Here is an 8,754-nt window from a genome sequence, read left to right as displayed (position 1 = left end):
AGTCAGAACACTTACTTAGAGAAGGTACTAAAACGTTTTAGTATGGAAAACTCAAAGAAGGGAGAATTACCGATACAAAGTAATGCCAAATTGAGTAAGACTCAGAGTCCGAGTACCGAAGCTAAAATAGCAGAAATGAGCCGAGTACCATACGCTTCCGCAGTTGGCTCAATCATGTACGCTATGACTTGTACTCGCCCTGATGTAGCCTTCGCTTTGAGCATGGTTAGCAGATATCAAGGGAATTGTGGGAGAGCCCATTGGATTGCGGTGAAGAATATCCTTAAGTACCTTCGGAGGACGAAGGAATGGTTCTTAGTCCTCGGAGGGAGTGATGACGTGAAGGTGCGAGGGTATAGTGACGCCAACTTTCAGACCGACAGGGACAACTACCGTTCGCAGTCGGGCTGGGTTTTTACCCTGAATGGAGGAGCAGTGACATGGAAGAGTTCCAAGCAGGAAACCGTAGCTGATTCAACGTGCGGATCAGAGTACATTGCAGCGAGCGAAGCGTCGAATGAGGCAATATGGCTGAAGAACTTCATCGGTGATCTTGGAGTTGTACCTGCCATAAAGGAGCCCATGGAGATTTTCTGTGATAATGAAGGAGCGGTTGCTTTGACCAAGGAACCAAGGGATCATGGTAGATCACGACATATCGACAGAAAATATCATTTTATTAGACATCGTGTAGAAGAAGGACAACTCGTAGTAAAGAGGATATCATGAGAAGATAACCCAACAGATCCGCTTACGAAGGGACTAAGTAGGGTTAAGCACTTGCAGCATGCTAGGAGTATTGGGCTGAAGGATGATATTAGCATAGATTAGAAAGATAGTATTAGAAACGTGTAATAGATAAATGTGATTAACATTTGATGATTAAATAAAGGAGTTTTATTTATGAGTAATGTTACTATCTTATGTTAATTGTTTAACTATTGTTTCATTTTGCATGTTTTGACTTCCAGAATAATTGAATTTATTAAGAATAATCGAATTATTCAAATTGTCCACAATCGTTCATATGTTGGAAGTAGATATGAATGAAGATTGTCATGAATTGGTGTGTAGATTGTCTAAATGGTGTTAGACATAGCAAAGGGTTGCTGCAACGTTCATGAGTGCTTATGAACTGGTTTTGAGCATTGGGACAAACCCGTGCTTGCTGGAATCACCTTATGGAATATGATATAAAAGGGTGATCACAAGACGATAATATCATATAGTCTTAAAACCTAGATATGTGGTTTGTTATTTATTAATTGATTGTACATTGATAATGCGAAAACGCATCAGTAACTCGGTGTTATAAAACGCATTGTTGTGTAGAGTGGGTTAATGAATAAGTAAATGCATATAAGTCGAAGTTTATCTGTAACTTTTATCCTAAGAAGGTAAAAGCGATATCTCGGCCGCTCGATGATTTGATTTGACTTATGTGCCGGGCCCGGTCAGAACTGAATTGATGTGTTCGATTAAGTTCTATGTCGAATAAATCGGAGATCGAGAAACCTAAATGCTTGACTAATCATTCCATAGAATTGTCAGCATGATATCTAACAGAGGACTGTACGATCCCTTATCTAAAGGACAAGATTGATTAGATCAGAGTTTGACAGCGTCTTAGAGAGCTACGATTGCAAATCGAATTGTACTTGTGCATATAGTTAATAGACTTATCCAAGTGGGAGACTGTTGGAATAGTGTCTAAGGCTGCAACTATATTAGGCAAGTATTTGACCCGGTTGTGCATGGTCCTTTTGGGTTGCCTTCACCATAGCAACTTGATAGGATGATTTATTAAGAGAGAATAAATGTTATTAATATATTATAATAATAATAATAATATAAAGAATAATAATATTGTTATTTGATTAATATAAGTCATAAATTAATTAGAATTAATTTGGTGACTTAAAGAGATTAATTAAATAAGAGGGTATAAACTGTCAATTGTTTGATAGTTAAACTTTAGACTGTAAATCCATATTGGATAGGGGTGGACGGATTCTAGAAGCTAGAGATAGCTTCAAATCGTCCAAAGGCTATCTAAGGAATGGATTTGGATTGCTTTAAGAGAAGATTATCCAACTAGGGTTTAAGCTGTAACCCTTAAGGAGTCTACAAGTATAAATAGACCCTATGGCAAAGGGAAATCAGCACTTGATCTAAAGTAGAGAACCCCTGGCCGAATTCCCCCCCCCCCCCCATCTCCTTTCTCTCAAATCATCCTCCTTTCTATTTGGTGTTTGTAAGCCATTAGAGGAGTGACAATTGTGACTCTAGAGCTCCAAGACAACAAGATCAAACAAGAGATTCAAAGGTATGATTCTAGATCTGATTTAATATTGTTATTACACATAATTAGTCATTAGAAGTCTTGGATTCAAAGCATGTTTAATTAGAAAGCCTAGATCCAAGCATTAGGGTTTTGCATGCGCACATAGGAAAGTTCTTATGGCTAAAACCCATCAACTACGACATGGCGAACGCTGCTTATTCCAACGATACCAAGCCAACACCGGTCCTTCCAAACATAATACCGCGACCCTGAGTTTTTCTGCAGACGAAACCAAACCCTGGATCTCAAAGAAACGTTCAACCTTGTATACCCATCCAAATGCATCTTCACCCTCAAATAATAGCATCTTTAGCTTTCGCAGGCGATAATATGTTCCCTGTACCCATCCTCCATTTATGTGGCCACCCATAAGGTCTTGGTTGAATACATGGCCCTCGTTATAACCCCTGGGTTCATATTGGTCTTCCCCCACCCCGTGTCTAAGTAGGTCTGTTGACCTCGACTGTTACTTGATCCTGAGACATCTTCGATAGTAAATGGTGTGGGTTGGCGCTATTGATCCTCCCTTCCAAACTGGGCAAGGTGGGGCTGGTGTTGGAACCATCCGTCCATCAGGTGTGTGGTCAATGTCGGAATCAGTATAGATGTCACTGACTAGAACAACGTTAGTGGTGGTCTGAAAGGTGGTGGTGGTGGTAGGCTCGATGATGGTGGCGGTGGTTGGGTCTGACTTGTTGATGAAGAAATCGGTGGTGGTAGGCTAGAAGTTTGCGAAACCTTCAAGAGCAATCCCATCAATTCCGCATGCCTTTAGTCTGTAATAGTCTGTCTCTTTTCTGCATCTGCCTTGATCGAATTAATCTCCTGGTTCATCTCCTCCAATCGGTCGCGATCACCATCGGAGGTTGAATCATTGGTGCCTTCAGAACGAGTGACTGGTTTTGTCATGGACCTAATTTATAAACCGGATGAACAGTGACGTCGTGAACAGTCCTCCAGGAACGTCACTTTGATACCAATTTGATACGAATAGACTCAAAGCTGCAACTACTATTAGCTTAATGCTTAAAAGAAATCTACAATTGGGGCTCTGATAGTTCGAGATTCAAAGAGATATCTACAAAGAAAGATTAAAGTTCATAATTCATGTCCCTCCCAAGCCGGCCCTAGCCCTTATTAAAGCATAAACGAAAATCACCATACTAGGAAACTTAATCACACAAAACTAAAGTCTATAATTAACTTTAATTAAATTACTAATCACCCCTTGCGTTGCGTCTCTTATAAATTCAGTCCCATCTCCCCTGATTCGTATCACTATTGTTGCTGCTCTTGGGAGGAAGTTCATAAGAATATCTCTTGGTGGTGTAAAAGATGATGCTGAGATTAAAGGCCATAGAAGGACATACATTGGAAGCATGCCGGGTCGACTCATTGATGGATTAAAGGTGAATTTTTTCAATTTTTTTATTACAAAAATAGGTTAGAAATTTTTACTTTTGTGAGCTATATAACATTTCAGGTCAAATTAATGTAATATGTTTTGAGTAATATTATATTATGTTCTACCATTTGGTACATCTTGAAATAAGGAAAAAAAACAAACAAACACAGCGCCAAAGGCGCAGCTAATTCCCCTCTAGTTGGTATCATTAAAGGAAGCAAACCTATAAGTCTATGTTATGGTGTTTTATTTTGTACAGATATACTTACACTTGTGCGGATATACTTGTTGTAGCTAGAGAGTACATTCATTTGGTAATCTAGTCTTATACCGTTATATATATATATATATATATATATATATATATATATATATATATATATATATATATATATATATATATATATATATAAAACCAAGTTATGTATTTAATATTAAGAGTTCAATTATTAAAATTTTTATAAATCAACTAAAACCATGTTAACTTATAAGCATTACCCATGATGTTATTGATTGTTGATTGTTTTACAAAAATATTAAGTTGTTATTTTGATGGTAACTATTAAAAATATAATTAGTATATTAGTTATTGTGCCAAGAAAATCAGCTAAAGAAAGTAGCGGCAAAATTTAACTTGCAAAAGAATGAATGCAACACACTAGAAGCAAAGCTAGAATTAGAGCCACAAACATCTACAATTCACCACAAGGACCATAATACCCTCCGGCAACCTTGATGCAGACCCAAGGATAATTAGCAACACAAATAATGAAACATAGTAGCACCCAACCATAACATGTACATAGAAGCCATAAAAAATCTCTAAATAACCACAATAACCAAAATACCCTTCGGCTACCTTGATTCGATCCAAGGAGAATTAACGGCAAAACACACGAATGTAAACCAGAGGCCCTTCTGTCCCTAGGTCCCCTAGGTCCAGGTATGCAGCCACGTCTCATATTGGGAGCATCCACCCCATTTAGGTTATTAACCCTTTAAGAAAAACCCCATCATGTACTTGTCAAAATAAATTAGAAAATCGAGCACTTGAACGAAAAGGTCCCTTATTTGGGGTGGCACCAATTCTTAGTTTTTCCTTTTGCTCCAAATATTTGTCCTTTCATTAATGAGGATCGTCTATAAAATTATCAAATCTCATTAAAACACTCAACTTTATAACAATTCATGATAACATCAAAATAATATCAAAATAGAGTTTTTTTTCTTCTTTTTGGTTGATTACCTCTAATGCTCATTGGTACTCTTGATATATGGTACTATGTAGGCTTGCAAGTCCTAGGAAACATACCCATAACACCTCCCAGTAGCTTCTCTCCTTCAAAAATGAAGTATAATGTAACACCCTAAATCGTTTTTATGAAAAATTTAAAATTTTTCTGTCACGGTGTTAAAACATATGATTTGGTCCCCATTTAAAAGATAATAAACTCCATTTATAAAATATTGACATTTAAAACATTTCATCAAACACACATAAAACCAACTTTGTCTTTATTATAGTAATCATGAAATAATATAAAATAAGGAAGACTTTAAACATAATTTTCAAGAGTAATGCAGTTGTCACGCCAGTCAAGCTAGGTTCATTCATCTGCTTACCCCAGAGGGTCCTGTAAAAATGTTAATAGTATCTGATGATCCAACGCTTTGTAAGTTCACATTCTATACATTTTTGTAACGTCTCAAAATCACAACCAATTTAAACTTTTCAAATCAACTCATATATTAATAAAAGTGTTTACAAAACCATTGTTTCTGAAATATTATTTAGAACAGAGTCTCCCAAGATCAACAACATAAAAATCAAGATGTGTATGGTCACGCCTTTGCCTTCCCACGATCCTCGGAAGTACCTAAAACCAAAACCAAAAACTGTAAGTCAAAACTTAGTGAGTTCTCCCAAAATACCACCACACAAAACACATGTCATAAATGAAAATGCATGCTGGGTCCAATCAGTCATCGGACTGGAATACCCTCGGTGTAGTCATCCATTGGGATAGAATACCCCCGGTCTGTTGACTCACACACAAAGCAATAAAGTCTCAACCTAACACAATATGTCGACATATAACAGATAACAAACAAAATCAACAGACATGTAATCATGCAACCAGAAATCACAGGTAGTCCTACAGATCTACCGGTCTACGCATAGCAACAATAATCATATAATCCTACAGATCTATCCCATATGCAACATATCACAAATCAATGTATAACAGGATATCAATCCAATGGACCGGCCTTGATGCCTTCGACCCACAAGTACAGTGATGAAAACTCACCTCACAGTCTGACGAAAAGTTGAACGATAAACTGCTCTAAATACCGACTCTACAGGTCACCTATTCAATAGATAGAGACCAAGACTCATCTATTGCTAAAAATATCCAAAATACTCTCAAATCAAATCTGGTCAACCTTGGTCAAAGTCAAAATTAAGAAAAGTCAACCCAGACCGAGTACGCCCCGTGTACTCGGCTTGTACGCCCCGCGTATACGCGATCCAGATCGGGGATCCCTTAGGCGTATGCCCGACATTCGACAGGTTATGCCCAGCATACACGATGTCTTGACAACTTCATGTTGAGGACTTATTTCCTTAAGTCACTACGTTCAAATCTAAGTCTTAGTCCCAAATGGCATCCCAAACCATAAAGTTTACAACTTTATGGCTCTAAATGTATAAATCAAGCCCAACAACAAACTTTATGGTTCTAAATGTATAAATCAAGCCCAACAACAAAACCCTAACTTATCTTAACCACTAAAGCTCTTAATGGATTGCATGAAAGAATCTCAAGGGCCAAGATCATATTTTTATGACTCGAGACATGGAAATACGTCCAAAAGGATAACCCGATATATTGAATTTATAACTAAAAATACGTTTACACCATAATACATTCGAGAGAGTTTAGGGAGAAATTTGTAACTCAAACAAAAGAGCAACTCCTCAATTTATACATTGCATGAGAACGCCTAGCATTAAAATATGAAATCCAAACGCTAAGCGTCCATAAGCGGACGCCTGACGTTCGTCTACCAGATCCACTTTCCCAAGACTCCCACGAGTTGTCGTATCTAGATTCCCTTTGTCAGTAACTTGCGCCAATCATTATGGATGACCCCTTTATGGACGTATGGCATCCCCATATGGACGCTTAGCGTCCTAAGCCCTGTCCGACTTATTCTATCGGGTATTTTCCTTGTTTTTTTTAAAAAAATTCATAACTTCTTCATACGAGCTCCAATTTCAACGTTCTTTATATCCACGTGTAGGTATCGCCGAGTACTATGATTTTCATTTAAATCACTTTGGCTAAAAAGTGATATATATTTTTGCTTCCATAATTAAATGTATTTATAATGGTACGGTTTAAGCCGTACCCATTAAATCATTCCTCCGTAACCATTAAATCATTCCCGTGTATTTTGACTATTTTCAATCCGCAAAAACACCACATTTGGTACCACATAATCATATATAACTTATAATAGTCTTATAAGTAGAATTAACACATTAAACACTCGACATTATTTATTTAAAATAAATATAAACCTAAATGGGGCGTTACATATAATAAATCAAGATTTGCTAAAAAAGACATTTCACCATTTTTTTATTCACAAATAAACATATGCTACTGAAAGTTGCTTGAATATTTGTTGCATATTTAATATTGATATCTTGAATATAGTATAAAATTAACAACAAAAGTAACTACTAAGTAAACCAATGTTATGAGAATTAATGTAACATTCCAAAAATTACAAAGAGATTTTTCTTTAAAACATAGACTAGCCAATTAAATCTTTTATTTCGAAAACCATTAAACAACATTTAATTTATTAAAAAATCATACATTATCAAAGTTAAGTTTACAAACTTGTGGAAACGAATATCTTTGGTGTGTGTGTACAGTTCCGCCAAGCTCTTCTCACGAACGACCTGTAAAATGGTTAATCCACAATTATAAGCATAAAGTTTAGTGAGTTCCCCAGTATACCACATATTACATCATACATACAATCCATCCATATAAAATTCTCGGCGTTAATGTTGATTTGTCAAATCTCCTATACATAAGCATACAACATACATACAAATATACATGTCAACTATTGGTACTCTACCAATGACTCCCAACCACTACTATTGCCAACTCTCAGCCACCCTGCTATCACTGGAACAACGTCATTGGCCTCGCGTCTGAACCATATTCATATCGGGCCAATGCTAATACTGACAACTGCCTCATGAACACATAGCCAAATGTAGTCAGGGACCAGATAGACAGTCGAACAAATAATCCTCACAACCAAACAAGGAACACAAGAAAGTCTAAACCAAGAGTTCTCAGACCATCGAACGTTAACTACCTACAATCCCTAGGGTATCCACTCAACAATCACCAATACTTACATTACCCTGACTAAACATGCCACCTAACAATATTTTATGACTAATATCATAAAATACTTTGAGTTTCATTGGTTTTAGATATAACACCAAAAATATATAAGATTGTAGAAGTATAATCTATGTGTTTTTAATTACTGGTACTAGTTTTCTTGGCTTGCCCTCCTATAGAGGCAAAACAATAAAATATTGGAAATGGTATCGCTCCGGTGTAAGGCGATTGGTGATATTATTTGTGATTGTGAATATTTTCTATAGGATCCATGTGGATAAAGCAGAAAGCTCATGGAATGCTGGCTATATAGTTGTTCTTGGAATTTTGTTTACAAGTGGTTAGATATTAGAGATTAACATGTTAATGAAAAAGTAATTATATATCTTTCTTGTTTGTGCTAACTATAAATATGCTTGGGCTCGTGTGTGTATGTGTATTCGAACCAATAGCCATCATTGTTTGTTTGTTTTTTTGTGATTACATGTTATTTCTCATGCTACTAGATTTCAGAATACACGCTACAACTATTTTTGTTATTAAATATAAATTATTATGAAATT

Source organism: Lactuca sativa, chromosome 9 (genome assembly GCF_002870075.4).
Source record: "Lactuca sativa cultivar Salinas chromosome 9, Lsat_Salinas_v11, whole genome shotgun sequence".
Taxonomy (NCBI): domain Eukaryota; kingdom Viridiplantae; phylum Streptophyta; class Magnoliopsida; order Asterales; family Asteraceae; genus Lactuca; species Lactuca sativa.
The sequence above is the reverse complement of the archived record's forward strand: the minus strand, read 5'-3'. Positions refer to the sequence as shown.